We start from the raw sequence: 24,187 nt of genomic DNA, 5'->3' as shown, positions 1-24,187 counted from the left end.
ATGAGTCAGTGATAATAGGAAGATATGGTACCATAAGCTTCAAATACTATATGGGACCCACATGCTCCACATGGATAACCAATAAGAGCAAAGAATAGTTTTATGTCACTAGACCTTTGCCTTTTGATTAGGATTTGTGAGATATTTTTGTAAAACTAACAGCTTCCATAGCTTGAAAATATTTGAAATCCCCTAGTTTAAGGCAACTCATGATGTTTCCATGGATAAATATTTCCCTTCTACCTCCTGACCTATTTTTGCTTCAGCCTCCTCAAAAGATCTACAACTTCTCAGCCCATTGACTCCTTCACTCACTTACCTGTTCCCTAAACTGCAGATATTGTTACTAGGATGTGAATTTGAAAAAAAGGTTATATTCTCTTCAACCCAAATGTATAGTTTCTTTTAGAACAGAACAGAACAGAACAGAACAGAATAGAATAACAGAGTTGGAAGGGACCTTGGAGGTCTTGTAGTCCAACTCCCTGCTCAGACAGGAAACCCTACACCAGTTCAGACAAATGGTTGTCCAGTCTCTTCTTAAAAACTTCCATTATTTGAGCATTCACAACTTCTGGAGACAAGTTGTTCCACTGATTAATTGTTCTAGCTGTCAGGAAATTTCTTCTCAGTTCTAGGTTGCTTCTCTCCTTGATTAGTTTCCATCCATTGCTTGTCTTGCCTTCAGGTACTTTGGAGAATAGCTTGACTCCATCTTCTTTTTGGCAACCCCTGAGATATTGGAACACTGCTATCATGTCACCCTCTAGTCCTTCTTCTCATTAAACTAGACATACCCAATTCCCGCAACCGTTCTTTTCATCAGCAGAGATTGTTATTTCATTAAAAAAAAGTCAGATTTTTTTTTTGCATTATGCTATTTTGAACAAACCCATAATAGTGAAATAAAATATAAAATAAAAATAATTTAATAGAATAGTTAAATAATTACATGAAAATTTAAATAGCCACTTAGGTTGTAACCTTGTTTATTCGGGTTATGGTCCTTAATATGCTGTGCATAGCCCAGTTTGGCCTTCAAATGAATAGATCTTTTATGGCTAATTACTGGTCCCTATGACATTCACGGCCTCTCAGTTGTAAAAAAAAAAAAGAGAGAACGTGTGAATATCTAATTATTAGTAACCCATGTGGAACATCTGGGCCCCTTATAGTATTTGAAGCTTATGAGACTATATCTTCTAATTATCATTGACTCATGCTATGCTAAGTGAAATTTATTCACCAATATTTACACATTTCAAAGTACATAGAAACCCATTCACTAAACACTGTCAGTGACATAAAAATATGTTAGACTTTTCAATAGTTCAAAAACAGTATTTTTCTTTTCTTTTATGCTATGAGTAAAATAATAAGCCATAGATTGACACAGAACACATAGTTTCCTTTGAGAGAAATAATTAAAAATAAGGAATTAACAGTGATGGCCATCAATTTCTTCCACCCATTGTCATTTTAATAATTTAAAAAATGTAGTGGACAACAGATGACAGCTAAGATTACACTGCAGAACTGCAGTAAATGTACAGTACTCATTTTGAGATATGCTTTGTACAAACCAGAAACTGGACGTAAGTAGAGAAATTTAGAGAAAATGTTTCTCCATTAATATCTCTCCACATACTCCAAAACTGTTCACAGAAGACAGTGAGTTGGACAAATTGTTGCTGTTTATCCTAAGCGTTCCTAAAAATGAAAGAGAAAGACAACTGTCTTCTAAATATGACTTACAAGAATCAGCTGGAGTTGGACGATATCCAAATTGAGTAAAATAAATAATATGGAACAAATAATAAATAATATATCTTCTGCCTTCTTTTGTGTGCTCAATTAGCATAGGTAAATGAGTTTCTTTTTTGCCTGCCAAAAAGCTGTTGCCTGCAAGTGAGTTTCATACACCAATTATATCCAATTATTTCATCTGTCTTGCTGTGTTTTACTGCCACCCTCATGGGTTAGAGTTATTGATTGGGTGACAGTTTTCTCAGCAAATGTATGTATACATGCTGTAATAAGAACAGATGCATTGCATTAATCAATTATGTCCACTGTGGGCAAAACCTTTCAGATTTTAACACTACTTGTGGGCAAAAAAGAACCAAGAACCAAGTTAATCTTATTAGTTTAGGTTTTTAATTGTACTTCTAATTGAGTAAAACATAATAAACATTAATAAATTGGTTTAGTTTGCACAGAGAGAGACAAACACCATCATATTATTGTTATAAAAAATGGCTGGATTGACTATGTCTGTTTAGAGTAAGTGCTAATCAATTTGAGTAATATGCTTTAAGTAATTTTATCTTTGGGTTTATAATCTAGTTCAAGTGACTGAATCATCAGTTATCAATGATCACTGAGTTTTACCTCTGAAGGTAAAATTTTCTTTGTCAAACTCAATTTCTGAAACTTTATTTTTTTAAAAAATCATATAATTTTCTTAGCTGGAACATGGAAATTAATTATTTGCCCCTGCTATCTTCCAATATTTTTATTTTACTTTCATCTATCCTGCCATGGGTAGACAGTTAAACCTTTATTGGTAATCCATCCTCCTGGAAATATAAAATCCAGGATATCAAAATTCATTCTTTAGTCAGGTAAACACATAAAGAAAGTTTATGAGGTTTATAAAGCCATGGCAAAAGAACCCTTATTTGATAACCTCAGCAGGAATCAGATTTAACCCACAAAAGAAGTGCAAATTTTATACCAGACAAATAAAAATAATACATAAAGAGAAAAGCTGGATGATTCCCACTGCTTCCATCTTTCTAGGCACATTCAGTATAATTTCTAAATATGCATGCATGTTTTATTCAAAAGTTATGCTGAATGAAAAAAAAGTATTTTCCCTTATGCACAGCCAGACTATTCATAAATAATGTCTTCACAATGTGGAAGATTAGCAGGTAGAAGTGCCAATACCAAGGTCAAACTTAGTTCCTAGTAATGGTAATTGCCACAGCAGTAACTCAGTTTAGACCCTCAATTCTAAAGTAGCAAATAGCAAAAAACCTGGCAAAGAACAGAGAGAGCAAAACATTTTGCTCATGAAAATCCTGATAAAACTGATCAAACCAGATGCTGAAAAAAACCATTTTTATTGAAAAACATGTCTAAAACATGCCTTTTAAGTATGAATTGTAATCAGAGACAATTGCTTTTTTATCCATTCCAAGAGAAAATGCATAATATCCATTTCTTACAGAAAGCTATTGCTGCTATACAAGTTGCATCTTGCAGTTAATCACTAAAACCTTTTTTTTAAAATGAGGGTTAATTAGAAGAATATTATAAGAAATTGTATTTGGTTTGTTGCATAAATACCCTTCCATTCTGAACAATACCCACATTTTATTTCTTTGTCTGCTTTAGTAATATTTGTTTATTTTTCCATTTTTAATGTTGCAAAGTACTAGAAGAATCAGTGGAGTGTTGCTGAATATTTGCTACCATAAACAAACCTGGAACCACCCTCCTGCAACCAAGAATTTTAAAAATGTGGTGGACCAAATTGAACAAACTACTATTGATGTGATGGAAACAAGCAAACACATTTGTTTTTTTACTCTTGGTTAAAAAAAATCCCAGTATTCGAAGTCAGCAAAATTAAAGGCAACAGACATTCATTGTACCTACATTCCACTCTTATAATATTACAGTAGCAGCAACTCAAGGTTTCCTGTTGTTCTCACAAAGATTGTTTTATATCTAATCTCTTTATGACAAACTGATCTCCAAAGGAACTTATGATAAAGGCAGCTTTTGTATCCTGGGATCTAATAGGCTCCACCAACATTAAATTCACCACACTGGGAAGTTGTGAGTTATAAACTGCAATTTTACATTTCTTCAGTTGTGATACAATTACCCTACAGTATACAATTCCTGGCTGTTTGGGAAAGTGGGTGCGATAATAAGATGACTTTGCTCCATTTAAAACAGCTTGCAATGTAAGTTAGTATTCCAATTTCTGGCTAATGCTACTTTAGCATTCTTGCTCAATGAGAGAGTGAAAGGGCTGAAGCTAGGATCTGACAAATTGTCACAGACGAATCCAACTTTTCAGATCAGAAAAAGAATGACCAAAAGTCCACTTACTCAAAAAGTCAGGAAAAAAGGTGCTTAGATTAAGACCCTAGGGCTGACATATATATTTATACATACAAAGAATTTTTTTGTGGTTCTATCCCAGGCAAATCTTCTGTCATGTATATGACTTCTATCCTTAATGCAGTACAACAGCTTATTAGTTATGTCATGGCTAGAATACAAGTAGGTCTTGACTTATGGCCCCAGTTGCACCCAAAATTTCTGTTGCTAAGTGAGGCAGCTGTTAAACGAGTTTTGCCCCATTTTATGACCTTTCTTGCCACAGTTGTTAAGTGAATCACTGCAGCTGTTAAGTTAGTAACCTGGTTGTTATGTGAATCTAGCTGCCCCACTGACTTTGTTTGCCAGAATGTTGCAAAAGGTAATCACATGACCCCGGGACATTGCAACCATCATAAATATGAGTCATTTCTCAAATGTTTGAATTTTGATCACATAACCATGGGGATACTGCAATGGTCGTAAGTGTGAACAATAGTCATATGTCACTTTTTTCAGTGCCTTTGTAACTGCAGTCACTAAATGAACTGTTGTAAGTAAGGACTACCTATATGTCTGCTGATAGCTAGTAAATTCAGCAAAGTAGAAGAATTATTGATGTTCTTAGTATGAACTCTGACGCAGAAGAGTTCATCCTCTTCATTCCTAAACTTTCCGATGTCAATTTAAAACACATCTGAAGTTTATCCAGTCAGTTCTAACTATTTTCCAATTTATTGGGGCATTACGATGGTATAAGCTGGGCATGTTTACATATTTGCGCATTTAGAATTCACACAGAACTTCTAGTAGATCACTTCAAGCCAATCAGCATTTGTGTTTTCAGGTCAATAGTTGAGCATAGAAAATTGACAGCAATCAATGCTTGTTTGTCAACCATAAGCTAATTGCCTAAGTACCTCCCTCTCAGATCCATACTTTAATCACTTCTCCTCTCTTAAAATAACAACAACAATAATAATAATAACCACAAAATAAATTGCTAACAAGTCTTTATAATTTCCCTATGTCCTTACAATTGATACGACAGCAAACTTCTCTGCCCTTACAAACTCCTAATTCTTTTCTTTGTGCCAGCTCTGCATTTGGACTCCGTTAGCTAAACATGCCAGCATGCTAACTAGGAGTTGGAAAGAAATGCTTTCCAGTGAGAGCACAGACTATCCTTTCAAATTCAAATGATACATCTATAAGTAGTGTTGATCAGCAAAATTTGATGTGAACCATTCTAGCCAGTTTCTAATCAGGTTCACAATGTCAAGTTTTGTTTTGTTTTTTTTAAAAAAACGGCCTGGTTTGACATTATCACAAGCAGGGTGCATCAAATTCTTGCCTTACTCTATTGTAAGGTGACCAACCATCCTCCTTTAGGGAGGACAATCCTCCTTTTGTGAGTTCTGTCCTCCCTCGAAAAGTGTCCTCCTACGTGTCCTCCTTTTCGATATTTGAAGACTAATCTGCAGGGCTTTTTTTCCTCATAGAATGCTCAGAACGGCATTCCAGCACCTTTTTTTGATATTTTTTTTCAACTTTTACATGAGCTGTGCTATTCCCCCTATTGGCTTTCGAAAGCCAATAGGAATTGCTGCTGAGCGCACCAAAACACCCGGCTGGCAAATTTTGCACATGTAAGTTGTCTGCAGCAAAGGCAAATTGGCAGGAACTTTGCACCCCTCCCTGCTACCCAACTACACAATCTCCTAGTTAGTCCCGAAGATACCTGGAGGAGACTGGAACGGCGACGCCACGGTAACTTTCTCTTGATCTTCGGCCCTGCTAGGGCAATAATGGCTGTGGGCGCAAGAGGCAGGGGCGGTGGGGCTGCTGCGGGCAGGGATTTGTGGGGTGGTGGTGGCAGGCTGCTCCCTGTGCTGTGGGAGCCACGGGCCTGCTCTACATGGGGCTGCACAGGGTGGGCAGTGGTGCTGGCAGGGCGGCTGCAGGCGGGGTGTGTCGATGGTGGACTGCCCCCAGGGGCCGGAGCCGGTGCAGCTGGTGCTTTGGGAGCCGTGAGGCCCACTCTACACGGCGGGGCAGAAGTGCTGGCAGGGCAGCTGCGGGCGGGGGCGCGGCATGTAAGCATAATTACAATATAAAATATTATTACAAATGTTTTTATTATGTATTTATCATATTATAGTGTATTCTGTATTATTGTTGCAATGAATAAAATGTTTCTTTTATTCACGATATTTTTTCTTCAATTTATTTGTGTCCTCCTTTTCATTGTAAAAAAGTTGGTCACCTTATCTATTGCCAAGCTGAAACTAGCCATAACTCTTTCTCAAAAGACAAATAGAGTTTAAAGGCTCCGTGCTGCAACCAACAACCAAGGGTTGAGTGATTGTGAAAAGTGGTTGATTATAAAAATGTCACCAAACTATCTTTCTGGTATTTCAGCTAGGGAAGCTTAAAGCAAAAGGAAAGAAAGCACTCTCAGCTTTGCTGCATAGCAACTGCTCAAATGCACAGAATGTGTACTGAATAAAGTGGAGGGGGGAAAAGCTAGCAATCTCTTTTCATTCTCTGGTGAATGGAGACATAGGGACATCTATGGAGATTCTCAATCATCCATGTCATGGTTGTTCCAAAGGTGCTTTTCAAAAGGCAACTGGACTGTCTTGGTTTTTTCCCTTGAAAACGTTTTGCTTCTCATCTGAGACTCTTCTTCAGTTCCAGAATTGAAGGAGTTCCTTGGATGAGAAGCAAAACATTTTCAAGGGAAAAAAACCAATACAGTCCAGTTGCTTTTTGAAAAGCACCTTTGCGGGACACAGGAAATCTTGCTAGTTTATGAACAGGGACAGCTAAAGGTCTTCTTAATTGTTCTGCTGGTCAGATTATCAGAATGAATTATTTCATGTGTTTTTCCTGCCAGCCAGCATTCCAAGTCCAACAGACAAGCAAAGAATATCCTCAAACCCGTTTGTGAAGGATTGAAGGTAAAAATGATATGAAAATAGGAATGTAGAAATGCCCTTCATTTGATGGATTTGAATGATGCAAACATTTAATTTCCTTGGGCTTTGTTTTTAGCCTCGCCATTCCTAGAAGATATTAGATTGGACAAAACTGGAATAGATTATGTTGCTGGATCTATCAGCTTCAAAAATTTGAAGATTGCTTGCCAGTTTTGCTGAAATTTCTGTTTCTGGAGACCATTTTATTTGATTCAGTGCTGCACAGAAGATTACTGTCAGGTAGACAATGTTCAGGAGAGAGTCTTTAGGGCTCTCTATTTCTGTTAGGAAAGCTATCTAGACAATTTCTTCCTGCAGTTGAGCTACAAAAGCAACAAAGGTCTTTACAAATGTGATTTGTGCAGAGATCAAACTAAAATAAATTTCAGCATTGCATTCCTAATCTTTGAACTGAAATTAAAATTTTGAACATAAATTGATTAAAACTGTCATGCTTTTTGTAATTTCTTATTAAGATATTAGATAATGCTTGATTCATGCTTGATTAGAAAGTCAGCAGTTTCATATTAAAAACCACTCATGAGGACAAACAAAAAATGGAAAAGTTCTTCTTACCTTCCAATGAACTTATCTGCAATCTGCCTCAGTAGAAAGAAATCAATAATATTAGATTAAAACCAGGACAACCCTAACTTTTAGATTTTTGGACATGTTGTGAGAAAGTTGCCACTAGTGTTTTGTTATTTAAAAAAAACTGATACCCCCAAAAAAACTAGAAAAGGAAGCTTACTGAGAAATATATATACAGTATTTTCCGGCATATAAGACGACTCAGCGTATAAGACGACCCCCGATTTTGGAGAAGATTTGCATGGTTTAGAAAGTCGTCTTATATGCCGGAAAATACGGTATATGCATCAGCCATTAAGTTTCTATATGACGTCTGAAAAATGATCATAAGGTATTAAAAGGCTGGCTGAGACAAAATGCAGCTAAGTGAAAGGTTGAAGGATTTTCATCCTCTCTGGGCAAAGATCAAAGACTGATTAATAGATGGAGTTCTTCTATGCACAAAATGAAAACTGATGGAAACCCCGGGCAAGGTTCAGTACATTTATGAATCAGATGATGAGGAATTCTAAGACAACCTTAAAGGAGTTTCAGAAAACTACTTTTGATAGAACAGAGACTCTATCCTGAAGGAGATAAAATTTATAGTGACCTCATATGTCCTCCCTTGATTTTTTTAACAATGCCCCCCCCCCAAATGTTGTGGGTACATGAATCTTGAAAAGGCATAGACCTTAGCTCATTTTTTTTTCAGGTAGAATGAAAGGTTGCATTTTTGTCCCTAGCATATTGAAGCTTGAATTTCTTGTGGGGAAAAAAAGATTATTAGTGGAATATTTGGAAAGGATAATACTGTATGTACTTGAATAAGGAGGAAAAATTAACCTGGGTAAGATAAAACTAATAGTAAACTTTACTACAGGATCCATTCATTGTTCCTCATTTTGTTGAAATGAATGGTTGAAAAAAAAAACAGAAATCACAAGATTATGAAACAAATTTTTGAATAAAGAGTAAGGTGACTAAAATTAAACCAAGAAGGTGCTGTATAATATAGAAGTTTGTGATACAGTGAAGCGACAAAATGACATGCAAAAAGGAAAAATAAACCTTTTAAGCCCAGGTCATTATTAAGCAAAAATGAAAATGTTACTTCTGTCTTAACAAAGGAGCAGGTAGCTCAATTAAGCATATCCAGAACATTCCATTCTTTGTATGGACCGTACGAATCCTCCTTGGGACTGCCATTTCTGGATCAGTTCAGTGGTTTCTGGAAGATAATCCTCTAAAACTAAAGCTCTTTGGTTTCTGTATGAAGTATACTTGTTTCAAGCCAGACCACCAAACCTGTCTGCAATGACAAATGGCTTCTATTTCCGATAATTTATTTCCAGAAACTTCCAATGATATGGCTAGCAAGAGATTCATCCTTTTCAGATTTCCTGAACTGGGCTCAGCGGTAAATCACATATCTCTTGGCACTTCACAGCTCAGCTTAATATTCTTGGCTGAAAAGACTCAAGACACAGCTTGGCTAGATTGGAATCTTTACCGCAGATAGGAATCCAGCCATATAGAATGGATGATAGCTTACTGCTAGTATAAACCTGAGAAAGATGTTTATAGTCCCAGGCATTTAATTTTGCAGTTTCTTCCTTCCACTCTTCAAATTAATAGATATTAGCACAGAGTTTTGTAGTCTTGAAGCCAAATGGTTACTTAATGGCCATCTCTGGCCTAAGAATTGCTGATTCTCACCTCAATCATCACAAAGATGGTTCTGAGGTAGAAGTTCAGTTTTCAAGATTGGTGTATTTGATACATCCCAGCTCTGTACTTCTAATGTCTCTTTATCATTTGTTCTGTCATTTTCTTTCATCCAACTATTATAACAGTTAACATTATGATTTTTCACCTCAATTAAGTTAATGACTCAGAATTGGATCCTTTATATACAGCCAAATCAGAAGCTATTCAGGTTAGCTTCCCTTAAATATCTTTATATTCAAGTCTGGCTATAAAACTCTGTAATTTAATGTCATTCAGTTAAGCAGAAACATCCTGTTCTGATTTTTGTTTTAAACTCAGTAAAGTTTCTAGCACCTTGCCCATGTAGATCACTGGAGGATTTTACATTGATGGAAACGTTTTACAGGGCTCTGACAGAATTTAGGGCTTGTGTCAGTTTTGAGTCACTGTTAAGATAGTGCAAAAAAATCAGCCAAGAGTAGTACGACGACCATTCTCCTCCATTCTCTGCAACTTCATCCCATGTATTTTCCCTATTTAGAGAGCTGCCAACATGTAATTCAACCCTGCAATCCGTTTCTTATATTTGGTCCTATTCTTCAGCAGCATTTTACACTTTTAGTTCATTTTTATTATAATTTGTGATTCATCTCCCTAACTTTCTCATACTTCAGATTAGAAAATAATTATATATTTGTTTACATAGATTGCTAAAATCAATTTATTAGAATCTCCATATTACCATGCATATTGATATATCAAATATTTTAACCCAACAAAAGTTACTGCAAGTAATATTGGCTATCACTAAAATTTTTAGTCCTTTCTAATTAATCTTAGCTTTCTTACTTTTCCAAATACAAGAGTTCTTTTTGAAAGGAATGTTGAAGACTGCCCTCCACCCCGAATACTAAATCTAATTTATAGGTTTAGTATCCATTGACTGAAATATCATAATGGCAAAAGGTGACTACAAATTCAATTGTCATGCTTTAATTAATTTAAATTGTATTGATTTCAACAGCAATCACATGTAGAAAAATAGTATTACATTTAAAACATTTTACAAATGAAACCATTTATTCTGTCTGTAGAGAAGATTATCATTATTTTCCTGTCCAGCACAGAAAATCCTCTGACAACTCATTAAGATTGTTGAAAAGGGCAATGGCTTTCTTTTCATTCCCCTATCCCCACAGTTGTTGAAAACAGGATAATAAAAACAAACCAGCAGGATGATCTTATTTTTGGTAAGAACCCCAAATCCCACATCTTCACTCAGTATAATGCTCAGAGAAGGAACCATGGTTCCTTGTTTTGTTACTGGTGCACCATGTTCTGGTAAACAGCCTGAGAGCAACAATTTTAGGAGTCTTATAGCGCTTCCATGCCAGTGTGTGTAGTAGCAGATAGGTTGAAGATGAGCCTTTGACTGCAGAGATGCTGGTGGCGTGACTAAAGGGGACCACTCAGGTGGATCTGAGGCTGCCTACGGTATCAACTTCTATACCTCTGCAGGATGGTCCCTGCCTCTAGTCTCACCATACAAAAACCCACTCCTGCATCCCAAGAGTGAAGCTAATGAGAGAAGGAAGATATAAGAGGGGACTTCAGCAGGTGAGATGAAAGGAAACCTTGATGGGGAGTAGCTCTGAAGATGGCAGTGAAGAGGGAAACAACTGTGGTGCTGTTTAAATTAGTGATATTATGCTATTGCAAAAATGTAGACACATTACAATTTAGTTTGTGTTCCTTTGTATATTTACTCCAAAAAACAGGGGTAGGAAGATTTTTATATGTTCTGGCAGACATTTTTAAGTGATCCACTCTTATTCAATTTTCCAGACTTTGGATTATTTACTTGTCTGAATTTTGTAATGAAGTCTTTAGCTGAAAAAAAGCAATTGATTTGATTATGTGCTATCAAGCCAGTATCAAGTCTTAGCAACATAAATAGATTTTTCCCCAGGGCAATCGCCCCTTAACTTGGTCTTTCAGACCGTCCAACAGTGCATTCATCACCATTGCAATTGAGTCCATACATGTTGCTGCTGGTCATCTTCTTCTTCTCTTTCCTTCCACTTTTCCAGCATTAGAGCCTTCTCAAGATAGCCAGATCTTCACATAATAAGTCTGAAGTAGGATAAACTAAGCTTGGACAGTTGACTGCTCTACTGAGTGTATTTCTTGACTGCTGATTCCTTTATCCTTGACAGTTGATCCTCAAAAGCAAAAACTATCCACCACTTATATCTTCACTGTCAGTTCTAAGGCTAACTGTTGTACCTGCTGTCATTAGTTTAGTCTTCTTTATATTTAATTTTAGTATCATTGTGCTCCTTGACTTTTATTGCTAAAGCTTGTGATCCTTTGTATTTTTGCTATCACAGAAGTATCATCAGCATAGTACAGCCTATTGGTATTTCTTTCTCTATTTTAGAAACCATGCTCATTTTATTCCAAATCAGCTTCTCTTAATTCCTATAGAGCATAGGTTCCCTTTATCCCTATTTAACATATAGGTTGAGTAAACAAGGAGAAAGTACACAGCTTTTTCTCACTTTGGAGCAATCGGTTTTGCCACATTCTCTGTGAACCATAACCCCATTGCCTGTTTTACATGAAGGCAATAAAATGTTCTGGGATTCCCATTTTTCTAAATATATTGTATGCGCATTAAGAAAAGTTGTTTACAACATGTGTATATTACTGATATTTGCATATAAAGTCCATCTTAAGGGAAATTGGAAGGCAAAGTAAATGAATTTTCCTGCACCTTTCTTCTAATTGCATATATTTAAGTGACAATTAAATGTGGTAAACTTATTATAATCTTAAAATGGCAGACATAAATTGATTTATTCATTGTTAAGTAAAAAGTTAGTTACTTTTGCTAAGATGTTCTGGTTATTCACAGATTAAAAGATATGTATAGACCATTCACTGCAACAGAATATTTTCTTGCCAGGATTGTTCAGCTGCATGGGATATGAATGTTTTTCTACAGTCATATATACTATTTCCTCTTTGTATACTAAGGACAAAGAGAAAAACATTTATGCTATAAATCCATTTCCAATAAGCAGATAGGGCAAACTAATTATGTCAGCAGGTCTGCAGCCTCCAGTCTTGCTAGACATAAGCACCTAGCTGAGAAAGCAGGGAAAGACGTCATGAAGCAGATGCCATTGTTAGAAAGCAAATTTAATTCAGAGATAGATATTTGCCTTGCTTTTAAGTATAGCTACCTATAATAGGAATCCAACATTTGAGCATGAGACAAAAAAAGTAATGCCTCAGTGCTTAATGACAAATAAACAAGTATTTAGTTCCCCTCTGACTGAATCTGTACTGACTCACATGCTAAATTTGTCAATGAAATATGGATGCAGGGCCAAAAGAAAATTCAATAAAGAAAGACAAATAGATGGGGAAAAGATGTAGTACAAAAGAAAAATTCAATAAGAAAGAGACAAATATATGAAGAAATGATGTGACTTTCTTCTTGTGTTTCTTTCAATGTGCAAAGAGTATTATAGTTTATCATATATATATATATATCCTCAGAAAAATCTTGAGCTAGATTAAATTGAGAGATGATTTCCCAAAGCTATCTTGGGAACTTTAAGACTAAACAGTAATCATGCCTTGTGTGATCCAGTGACAAATAATCATTTCCACAATGAATGAATTACCTTTTCCCAACAAGGATAGACCCCAAATCTGGGCAATTTATAAAGAAAATTAGTAGCTGGCATTTATGCCCAAGAGCACTGTTAATCATCTCAACATTGTTGTTGTTGTTAGTTGCAAAGTCGTGTCCGACCCATCGTGACCTCATGGACAACGTTCCTTCAGGCCTTCCTGTCCTCTACCATCTTCTGGAGTCCATTTAAGCTCATTCCTACTGCTTCAGTGACTCAACAGACGAAGCTCTAAAAGTTTGACTGAAGCTATTTGTCAATTTTTGCTTAGTATTATCCATTATGACTGATGTGGCTCTCAAATATCTTAAGACAAAACATTCATAGTCTTGATAATGGAGATCAAGACTTAGTTTGGATCCAAGGCACTGGACCCAGGACCTTAAGAACTAAGGAGCTGCCACAAAGAAAAGGGTGTCAACCTATTCTCCAAAGCTCCTGAAGGCAGGACAAGAAGCAATGGATGGAAACTGATCAAGGGGAGAAGCAACCTAGAACTAAGGAGAAATTTCCTGACAATTAGAACAATTGATCGGTGGAACGGCTTGTCTCCAGAGGTTTTGAATACTCCAACACTGGAAGGTTTTAAGGAGAGATTGGACAATCATTTATCTGAAATGGTATCAGGTTTCCTACCTGACAAGGAAGTTGGACTAGAAGACCTCCAAGATCCCTTCCAACTCTGTTATTTTATATTTCTATTCTGTATCTTTTTTGTGCTTTTCAACAAAATTTCAATAGGCTCTATTTAAACACTGTTATCCAATGCTTCATCTATGGTTGTAATCCTTTATTGGAATATTTTGCACTGAATAAAGTAAGGTTTATTTTCAAGGAAACATGTATGGATCTGTACAATTGGAAATGTGCCCTGGTAACATTGAGTAACCATGCTCTATGTACTGTAAATGAAGGCTTTGGGCTAATGTATTTCAATAGGATTATTTCTGATACAAACTGGAGATGCAAGGATTTTTTTAAATAAATCCATTTATTCTACAACTAAACTAATTGCACAAGCTATTTTGTTAATTTCTAAAAACAATTCAAAGTGCATTTTATTAGGCTAAATAAATTCCACATAAATATTCTTGCCAGTCTATAGAAATACCATGCTATCTCTTCAAATAGCTTAAAACTCAAGAATGTAAATCAAGATACATGTGGAATTCAGGAGACCCAGTTTAGGGAATAAATATTGTTATCCTGTAATTAGTTATGATAAAAGAAAACTGTTAGAATAAAACTTAACAGAATAAGAGCAACATTTACAAGTTTAAAATTTAGACTATTTTACTTTAATTATGTGCATACAAATGCCTTCGAACACACTTTTCAGATGCTTTCCTGTAAAATGTTGAATTGGATTGTTTTATCTGGGTTCTTGTCTTTGAAAATGATGGGATAAGCTATAATTTGAAGAACGTGTTTCGAATTGATAATACACACATTTTATAAATAGGCAAGCAATATAGCAAGGACATAAAGCAGTTTTACATAAAATTTGTATATACCAACTTATAGATGAAGGTGATAGTTTGAATGTCTACAGTTAATTAGAAATACAATATATTCTAATATCCTGACAAATGATAAGGTAATCTGTGGCAAAATTATATGTATAAGACATACTTTTTTTAATTTAAGGATTTGATCAAGGCAGAAATGAATTAAGGAGATTCAACTTTCATTGTTAGGATTAAAAACTGTAGGCAGTTTAAAACAAAATTATATTTCATATATATATGGTTTAGTTTTCATAAACTGTTGTTTTATAACACATATTTTGAAATGTTTTAAATGATAACAGCAAAACAAGACAACTGACAACTGCAGTATCATTATTATGTTATTTATTTGCACATAATTGCCATTAACAAAGTGGGTTTAGCTAACTGAAAGATATTATGCAATATGATTACTTGATAAAACTATCATTCAATTCTAAAAATATCCAGGAAACTTTTAGTATCAACCACAATTTTGTTATTCTAACTGATCTAAGACAAAATGCTATTTTTGCAATATATCTTTTAGCCCCTCTGACTTTTTAATTTAAGAGAGAAAGTAGGTTGTTTTACTCTTATCAGCTGAAGTTTGAAGACTCAAACGGAAATACATTTATAAAGCAATGAGCTGCTTTTTAGCTACTCAACTCTCATTAACCTTGTTTTCAGATGTGTGCCTTGTGCTTCACAAGGCTCTGAAAGTTGCTTCTTCAGATCTTCCTTTCTTCCTCTTATCATGAAGAGTAAAACATGCTGTCTGTAAGAGTAATAAAAGACAGTTTTTCCTGAGTGATTTAGACATGTCTTTTTTCTTCAGAAGGCACCAGGTTTTGAAAGAATTGAAAAAAATAAAGCAAATTTCCTCTGGCTACCATTTTTTCCCCAAACTGTGTTTTGTTAAATTTAAAAACAAAAATGCACACATGAATTAAAATTTGTAACCTAAGCAAAATGAGCCATACAGGATGTGAGTTTTATATCTGGTCATAAGTGATCCCAAAAGTGATCCCACAATTCAGAAAACAAATTGATGGGAAAGCCAACAGAGAGGTTTTTTTTAAATGTTTAGGAGAAAAAATGCTCACCAGCTAAATATACAAAAGCTGCAGGAGATGCAAAGGAGTGAGAAGGGAGCTTATCTGGGTAGTCAAATGGCAAGAAAGTTGACAGGAACATTCTGCCATCCCTTCAAATTCATGTGGTCCAGCTCAGCCAAAAGAATGTTTCCAAGAGCTTCACAATTACAGAAATGGTCAATGCTTCATTGGACTAGACATATATAGCTAATAATAATTTACTATAATAAACAATAGATTATTTATAAATCTTACCTAGCAATGAAAGAAAACAAACACAATTCCTCAGTTGCAATTTATAAATAAAGCTGTAAAAAATCCAGTGAGCCATAGTTTAAATTTATTCACTATCGAAACTAGTTTGAGTATCAATTTACTCTGCTGAGCCTTCTACTTATTATAGATTTTCTTTACAGTTCTAAACCATTTCTCTTGGTTTTACAGTTTGCTTTTGGGCTTGCAATTCAACTTGTCAAGCTGTGATTATCAGCTGAATTTAAAATATGACCTATCAACAGATTAATTATATTCTGGATCATAAGATTTATGAGATAATGGTTTATAACTTTGTGGGCTTTGTCTGGAATCAAGGTAAGGGCACAGATGAGGAAAGCATGTATCCTCCATCCAAAATCAAGTACTCTTCTTCAAAGCTCAGCTCATTTACAATATGAGACAAGTTAGCATAAAACAACCTGAAGCAACAGAGTAAAAGAGCAAGAGTAATAGATGGGGAAGTTTTACTCAACCTTGTCTTTGTTCATCTTTATTAATAGCCCCACTACCTCTATTAGAATGGAGGCATCTGAAGAACATATAAGGCTGGCTGCATTATTTAAAGTTTGACTTTGGGTTTGTCCTCAGGTGACTACATAGTCTGGGGCTGAAGTTTGCTTTCATTTAAGAAAGTTTCACAGTTCCAGATCATGGGAAGAGCTCCAGATCATGGGAACAGTTCCTACATTCCTTACTGAATCAAAATTAGCATAGCACAAAGGAGCTTATAATACTGGCATGTAAAAACTCTGCAACCATTTCTCTCTTGTGATAACATATAAAACCCACTGTAATAACTATACCATTAACATTCAGGTTCCTTGCTTCTGCTCCATCCAAGAGCAAGACTGTACTGAATAACTTTTCACTGCATAATGGCTATCCTATATATTTATGAAGCATAAGTATGGAACTTAATTCTAAGCCGAGTTTAGTATAACTAACTGGTTGCCCATGAGGAATCAATGAATCATTGTTTAAGAAAATTATCAAAAACATAGAGTATCTACATTTAAACAACATACAGCAAAATTTTGAGCAGTTAGCATGAGACAGGCCAAGTTCTTTTATGATATTTTGCTGATATAACTAAGGTACTGCTTTGAATATTATTTTCTATGTTGCTGTACTTATCTATGATAACCTATCTGGTACCTTCTGTGCCATTTTTTTCCTTCATTTTAGAGATAATACTTAAGTATCCGGTGAATTCAATGCTTTATTACTGAGATGTTTTCTTTGTGTATTCTGTCAGCTGTATTCTCAGGTATATACACTGAAGCCATAGTACAGGCATGTCAAACTGCTGGCCCGCGGGCCGGATGCATCATACTGAAACCACACCCACCCCATTGCCGGCAATGGGGGGAAAGGTGCGATATGTTGCGTGACGTCACAAGTTTGACATGCCTATCATAGTAAATCACAGGGCCCACATTTATGATCTTATTTAAATTGACATTTAATGAACACTACTATTTAGCATTTCTATTTCAGCATTTTGAATAAAAACAAGAATGCCCCCAAAATAAATGAACTGACCACTCTTTTCATCGGAATAGTAACAGATTATGGTACAAATAAGAATATTTGAAATGTTTAGTCATTATTTCTCCACCACCTTTACAGCATTTAAGAAACCTGATCTCATGTACTATTTTAATTTCAGTGCCTGGAATTAATAAGAATAAGAAATAAGAAAAGAATAAGAAAAGCGTTAGTTGAAATGCCCTGTTTATAAAGAAATAATATTTCCCTTGGTTTCCCTTTTTGCATTATTTAAATTGATTTATTAAAATCAATTTATAAAAGAAATTGATTTTCAGAAGGTTTCCATCAACTTTATTTGAAAATATTTACTTTAAGGAATTGCATTTATAGTTTAAGAAAAGTAATTCTCAAGCTGAAAGGTTACCAAGCAGTGTTCTTCCAAAATAATACACAGTAACGGGACACACAGAAGAACAAAATACAAACAACCTTTTTCTTCAGAAAAGTCTTGCTTCTCGATACAGTATAGTCTTCTGCTGTATTGTATCCATTTCAAACATTTTGTGTAATGGTGTCAGTCTCTTTATAGTTTTAGTCTTCTAACTTTATTGCTTTTATCTATTGACAACTAGCTTCATTCTTTCATCAAATCTAATTATGTTCTAAACCATGTTGTATTTCATCTTCTCTTATCCCAATCCTTCCTTTTTCTCGGTTCATTATGTATGGATCTCTCTTTTTAAAGTATGGTATGATGTCTTGTTTATTTGAATTTATAAATTAGTTTAAAATTTATTCCTTCATTCTTTTTGTTCTTAATATATTATCTTCTGATGCTTTCTAGTCTGTAACTCCTAATGTTTCATTCTTTCCCTTTTAAATTTCCCATTTTTCTTTACTCGCCATCTTCTTTTGAATCATTTTATAAAATTGTAATAAAACAAATAAGCTATATTTCTTATCAGAAAATTTAATGTTTTGTAAAAGCTTTCTGGCCTCATGGTAAAATGGACTGGTAAACTTGACATGAAGCTCATAAACCTGCACTGGGAACATATTATATCTTATTGCTGTAATTTTTAAAATAAAATCTTTATAGTTTGAAAATCAGCATGATAAACCATTAATGAAAACAACTAATGTAGGTATGTAAACAAGTGGTGTAAAATACTTTAGTAATGACCTATATCAAACAATAGTCTTTCTGATCTTATTCTTTCCTCAGTTCTAATAGCACCATACATTAGCCTAAATACCTAGCAGCAAAACAGAAATAACCTTCCTTTCAGTTTCATGATATGAAGTTTCTTTATGCTCTGTTTTTCGTGTTAAAGTAGTTACAGTTTAGTTTATTTTTGTATTTTTTTCTGTTAAAATAATAATCAAAGCATTTTACACTAGAGGAGAAAGTATAACACAATGAAAGAGCAAATAAAACACCACAGAGCAGAAATACTAACACTTAAGCAAAACATCAGCAAGAAAACCAGGAAAATAATTAAACACTACCATGACTTTTCATGTCAAAAATGAAAAAAAAGATAAAAAGATGAAGAGAGCTTGATTACTCTTTATTGATAGAAAGCTCAATTTCAAACTTAACTACAGCCGCCAAAGAAAAAAGCTCTATATCTTTGTATACCTTGTTCTTGATATATGACCATTCGTTCAGCAACTGAAGTTATAAGAGCACTAAATAAAGGGACTTATGACCTGTTGCCTGAAGTTACAGCCATTGCAGCGGCCTATGGTCAAGTAATCCATATTTGGCACTTTGTAGCCTGCCCACACTTACAACGGCAGGGGCTCTGCAACTTCCCCCTATCTACCTATCTCTCACTCCCCCCCCCAATCTATGCCCTTTTGGCCTCTTGCCACCCCACACGTCATCACCCCAGCTCACCTGGATCATCTTCCTTGTTCCTGCTGATGATGAGGCGTGCCTTACCCAATTGCTAGGCAGGGCTGGGACCGGCTTTGCATTGAGAGAAAAGGGGGGGAAAGCCAAAAGCAGACTTTATTTTTATTCTTTAATTGTGAAGCCAGCCCCAGCCATGCCCAGGAGCTTTTTGCAAAGGGACGTTTTGGTGTGCTGTGCCTAAGGGCTGATTCTGGATTTTTTTTAAATTTCTTTGCAGTGTTAAGCCAGTCCTATCCAGCATGGTCTAACAGCCAGGCTGAATAGGCCTCATCAGCACCAGGAGCAAGAGAGGGTAAAGTCAGAAGGGATCTCAGAGTGCAGGGCAGCAAAGGTGACTGGGTTTGGGTGGCTGCAGCTTCCCAGGACGCAGCAAGTAAGCCCAGAGCCAGGCAGTACAGGGGCAGGGTAGCCAAAAGGGCATAGATGGGGGAGGATATGTATGGGGAGATTTGGAGGCAGTCCTTGCATTGGAGTGGTGTGGTGGGATTTCCAGCTAGAGTGGGGGAGGTATGAAGAGGGGTGACCAGGAAGTGATGCAGATCTTACCTCCCCAGAATCCTTGAAACCCTTATCTAGCCATTCTCAAGAATGCGCTTAGTCTGGCGAGTTTCTTGTAAATAGGCATGCAACAATAAATAAGTAGCCTTGATCAGCTCATGGTGTCATTTTGGTTTCTTGTGTCTGGCAGATGGGTCCTCAGTTAATGACTGGTAATGTTCACTTAATGACAACAAGGGGCTTTGTTGGGATTGTAGTCACATGATATCTCACTTCACTACTGAACTTGGGAACCAAAATTCCAGTCCCAGATGTGGCCATAAGTCAAGAACTATTCGTACTTTCAATACAGAGAAAGAGCGCATACGCAGAATATAATTCTTTGGTTGGAAAAAATAATTGATATGTGAAGAAATCCCATGCATGCAAGCATAATAAAGAAATTTGGGTTCAGTCCCCAAAAGATGGATTCAGAAGTCATCATAGGCCAGTGATAATCCCCCCCTTTTTTTCATTTGAAATGGTGTTGGAATTCCTTGTGCCAAACTGGTAAACAATCTGGGAGCAGGTGGCAGCTGTTGCCAGAAGTCCTACAGGGAGCCCCATTTTATATGCCAGTTACAGTATGGCCTAGTTTTGGATTAGAAGGCCCATGGCCCTATCAATCATGGCTTGATCATCTCTCAGTTTAAGTACTGAAACCCACTCCACATGAGGATTCACACGAAGACTATCCCGAAGCAACAACTGGACCAAAATGCAGTTGTGTAATTAGTTACAGGTATCTAGTTTTGCCAATATCACACTACTAAAGTGAGAGCTGCACTACTTAAATATGGATTTCTGGAAGCAACTCAAAATGTTGACTTTAAAGCCCAACATGACCTAGAACTTGTTTTCTGTACATCCAATAAGATATGGAAGGAAGTACTATCTTCAAATACCTACTCTGAGACAGTATCATTATTAGAGGAAATTAGGATGACCTACCTAGAAAGAAAATAAAGATGTGTATATTCCTAAATGTTTAAGAATCCAGTTCTCCTGGTTTCATTGTCATAGCTGTGTTACCCTGGTAGCTACAGAATAGCTGTCTGTAGCTGTAGGAGATGAGGCTGACTTCAGCTGTCAATCAGCTTGCAAACTGAAAATTTAACAAATTTCTCATGAGCTGGTGCAAGCCAGTGCCAGCACACCACTGTCTGCTTCCCTTCTGTGGAATAGAATACTTCCTGAGATAACACAGTCACCATCCTGTAGGGCAGGGGTGTCAAACCTGCAACGTCACCTGACGTGTTGCGACGTATCACGACTTTTTTGCCATTGCCGACAATGGGGTGGGAGTGGGGAATGGGGTGGGAGTGGTTTTGCTGGCAGTTTGACACCCCTGCTATAGGGGTTTAGAAAAATCAGTAAGACTTGCCCATTCCAAAAGATTTCTGGCAATTGACATAACTGGATTCCTTCCTACAATAAAGTTATGGTTTATATGGAATTTGGACTTCCAAATTGCTTTCTGCTTAAGACAGGACTAGAACTCATGGTTTTCCAGTTTCTAACTTGATGCCTTAACTACTATAGCAAACTAGCCTTTTAAATGGTATATAAGCCTACATAAATAACAAAGTAAAACATTTTGTATGTTCTGCATGTGAATGCAAGAGACATGTCATTTATGGACTTCCACTTTGATAGCTGCTGATATAAAACTAGGACTGTTATTTTATATTTGAGCATTGACAATTAAAATTGTCCTTACTGGATCAGACAGATTAAAATTAAGAGCTTGTTGCTAACTGATATCAATTCCATAGATCTGAGCTTGTTATCTTTTTCTCTTTTCAAGAGAAGAAATAAAACAAACATAATTTCCTGCTGAGTGGAGTTTTAGATAGTCTTTCAAAGGCAAATAAATGAAATATAATCCCAAATATGTGTTTATAAGACAACAACCTGAGAAATATGTGGAAACTGATTAGTCAAATATATTTTTTCATGATGTTTCCTTACTATGCTACATTATTTTTTAAAAAAGTTAATTAAGTTCTTGTATCAGAGCAAGTGACAGTGATTCACTATAGCATTTTTTGAAACCAACATCTCTAGCAGAACATTTGCAGTAAGATTTGCAGGACATGAAATAGGCATCTACAAATAATTAAAGGAAATAAGTTAAAATAAAATTCCCTTAGAATCATGCTAAAGAAAGAAGCACTGACTTTTTAAAAAACAACCATAATTTGCAAATTACCATTTTTGCAGTTTTTCATAAGGCAATGTTTTAGATCAGAAAAAGAAATATAATGGGCCATGGTGATCTTTTTTATCAAAATGAATGCTAGCAACATTCATTCTAGCAACATTCATTATATAAACAAGGGAGAAAACTCACAGAATTACATAAAATCCAACTGATCCCTACTCATTTGTCCACTAGGATCACCAATATACTTCACAGACATGAAGGAAACCAATAAGTCATCCATCCAATGCTCAAGAAAATTAAGATATCCTCAGTGGGTTGCTATCTGGCCTGTACTTGAACACATTCAACATAAAGGAGCTTACCACTCCCTTGGTAATTGTCTGTTGTCAACTGTTCGGTTACACATTCTTGCTTAACATTCAACCAGAATCTTCCCATAACTACAATCAATTATTCCCTGTCCTGCTTACTGAATTGGTAGAGAATAGAACTTACCCTTCTTTATGACAACCCTTCAAATACTTAAAGACTGTTATTGTATTCCCTGTCAGTGGGAACTTAATTGCATTCTGGTCCATGGTCACAACAATGCAAATAGTTCCTTGTTTAATTTTGTTTTCTTTTTCTGCCTAATTTTGGATATTAAGACTACTGACAATTTTCTAAATCTTTTTTAATGATATGTTTTGTTTATTCTTTATAAATATAAATACCATAACAATAAAAAAATGTTGAACACAGTCAATGACTGCATCCGTTTATTGGTTTGTCCTTAAAAATGATAAATAATGGGTTGCTTGCAATGTCAGATATCGCCTATCAGTCCTTAGTTCAATTACCCCATCATTCCAATTCTGAACATTATTTTCTAATTAAGAAAACAGTGGAAGAAGCAGTGGGAAAAAACGTACAGATATAACATCACAGATGAAGGTGACCTCATTTGGACCCTCTATGCCAGACATGTCAAACACAAGGCCCGAGGGCCAGATGCAGCCCGCGAAGTGGTTTCATGTAGCCCGTGAAGCCATCCTGCTGCTTTGGCCATGACCCAGGCTGGCCGGGAGCCAATGTACAATTTTGTGGTGACCATCTATGCTGAAATGTATTCAGTCTTAGCTCCACAAGGCCATCTGGAAACAGCGAGGAACCAGCCGCTGCCGCGTCGCTCCCGGCCCCCTGGGTGCATGCTGGGGAGGTGTCACCCTTTGTGAGGAATGAAGAAATGTACCATCACCTGGAAGTGGCCAGCAAATGGCCCTTGCCTACTTCACATATCCGGCTTGATGGGCTCTGGGGGAGGGGTTTTGACAGGCTCTTCCAGTGGACCATAACTTGGTGCTTGCCCTGGTCCCACCCCCTTCTGCCAGAGACCCTCAGATCTGTCCCACTCCTGCCCAGGCCCCCACAGGCACCCTTGACGTGAACGATGTAGAGCTGGCCATGCCTACCCAGTAGGCCACACCCACCATAGGCTGTGCTTACTCTGGCCACACCTACTCACCCACCCAAGGACAACTGCAATGCTGATGCGGCCCTCAATGAAATTGAGTTTGACACACCTGCTCTATGCAATTCTGTAAAAGATTTGTTCCTTGAATATTCTATCCTGCCCTATTATTGTTGGAAAGTTCTGACCAAAGTTTTGTCCAAGAGTTCCATATAGAGATAATGTTTATTTATTTCAAAAGCTGCAATTCATCCATAACCATTTCTCTCTAGGTTTCTCCATGATTCATCTATTAATGACTGCATGATATTCATAATATATAAAAACATATTTATAAAATCAGCAACCCTTTTCTCAGCACCATGCTTTATTCCCCCACAATCTAGTAGGAAAAGGACAATTCAAAGACCTCTCCCTGTTTGAGCTGCATTCCAGTTCCACTTGTATAATGTTGCCCTCAGGTTAAGTTGTAATAAAATGCATCTAGGTTCTGAAGAATTAAATACTAGTTCAACTGGAAGTGAAATAAATTGTATTCAGTAAATGATCCTATAGCAAGAGGAAATTAAAGTTTAATCTTCTCTTTCAAATGCTTAAATATAAGACATTAAAACTATAAGAAACCAAAAAGCCATAAACCAAAAAATAATTAACATCCATAGAAAGGAATACCCAAA

At 36.1% G+C, this 24,187-nt stretch overlaps 1 protein-coding gene across 1 annotated transcript in view; it reads right to left on the bottom strand.

The window, feature by feature from the left end:
- Window positions 1-24,187, bottom strand: part of KCNN2 (potassium calcium-activated channel subfamily N member 2) — a 71,678-nt gene that overhangs the window by 31,175 nt on the left and 16,316 nt on the right. The window lies entirely within an intron of this gene.

This window comes from Crotalus tigris, unplaced genomic scaffold (assembly GCF_016545835.1).
Source record: "Crotalus tigris isolate CLP2741 ecotype Arizona unplaced genomic scaffold, ASM1654583v1 scf7180000019802.547583, whole genome shotgun sequence".
Lineage (NCBI taxonomy): Eukaryota > Metazoa > Chordata > Lepidosauria > Squamata > Viperidae > Crotalus > Crotalus tigris.
Note: the sequence above shows the minus strand (reverse complement) of the source record. Positions and strands in the feature narration are given on the sequence as shown.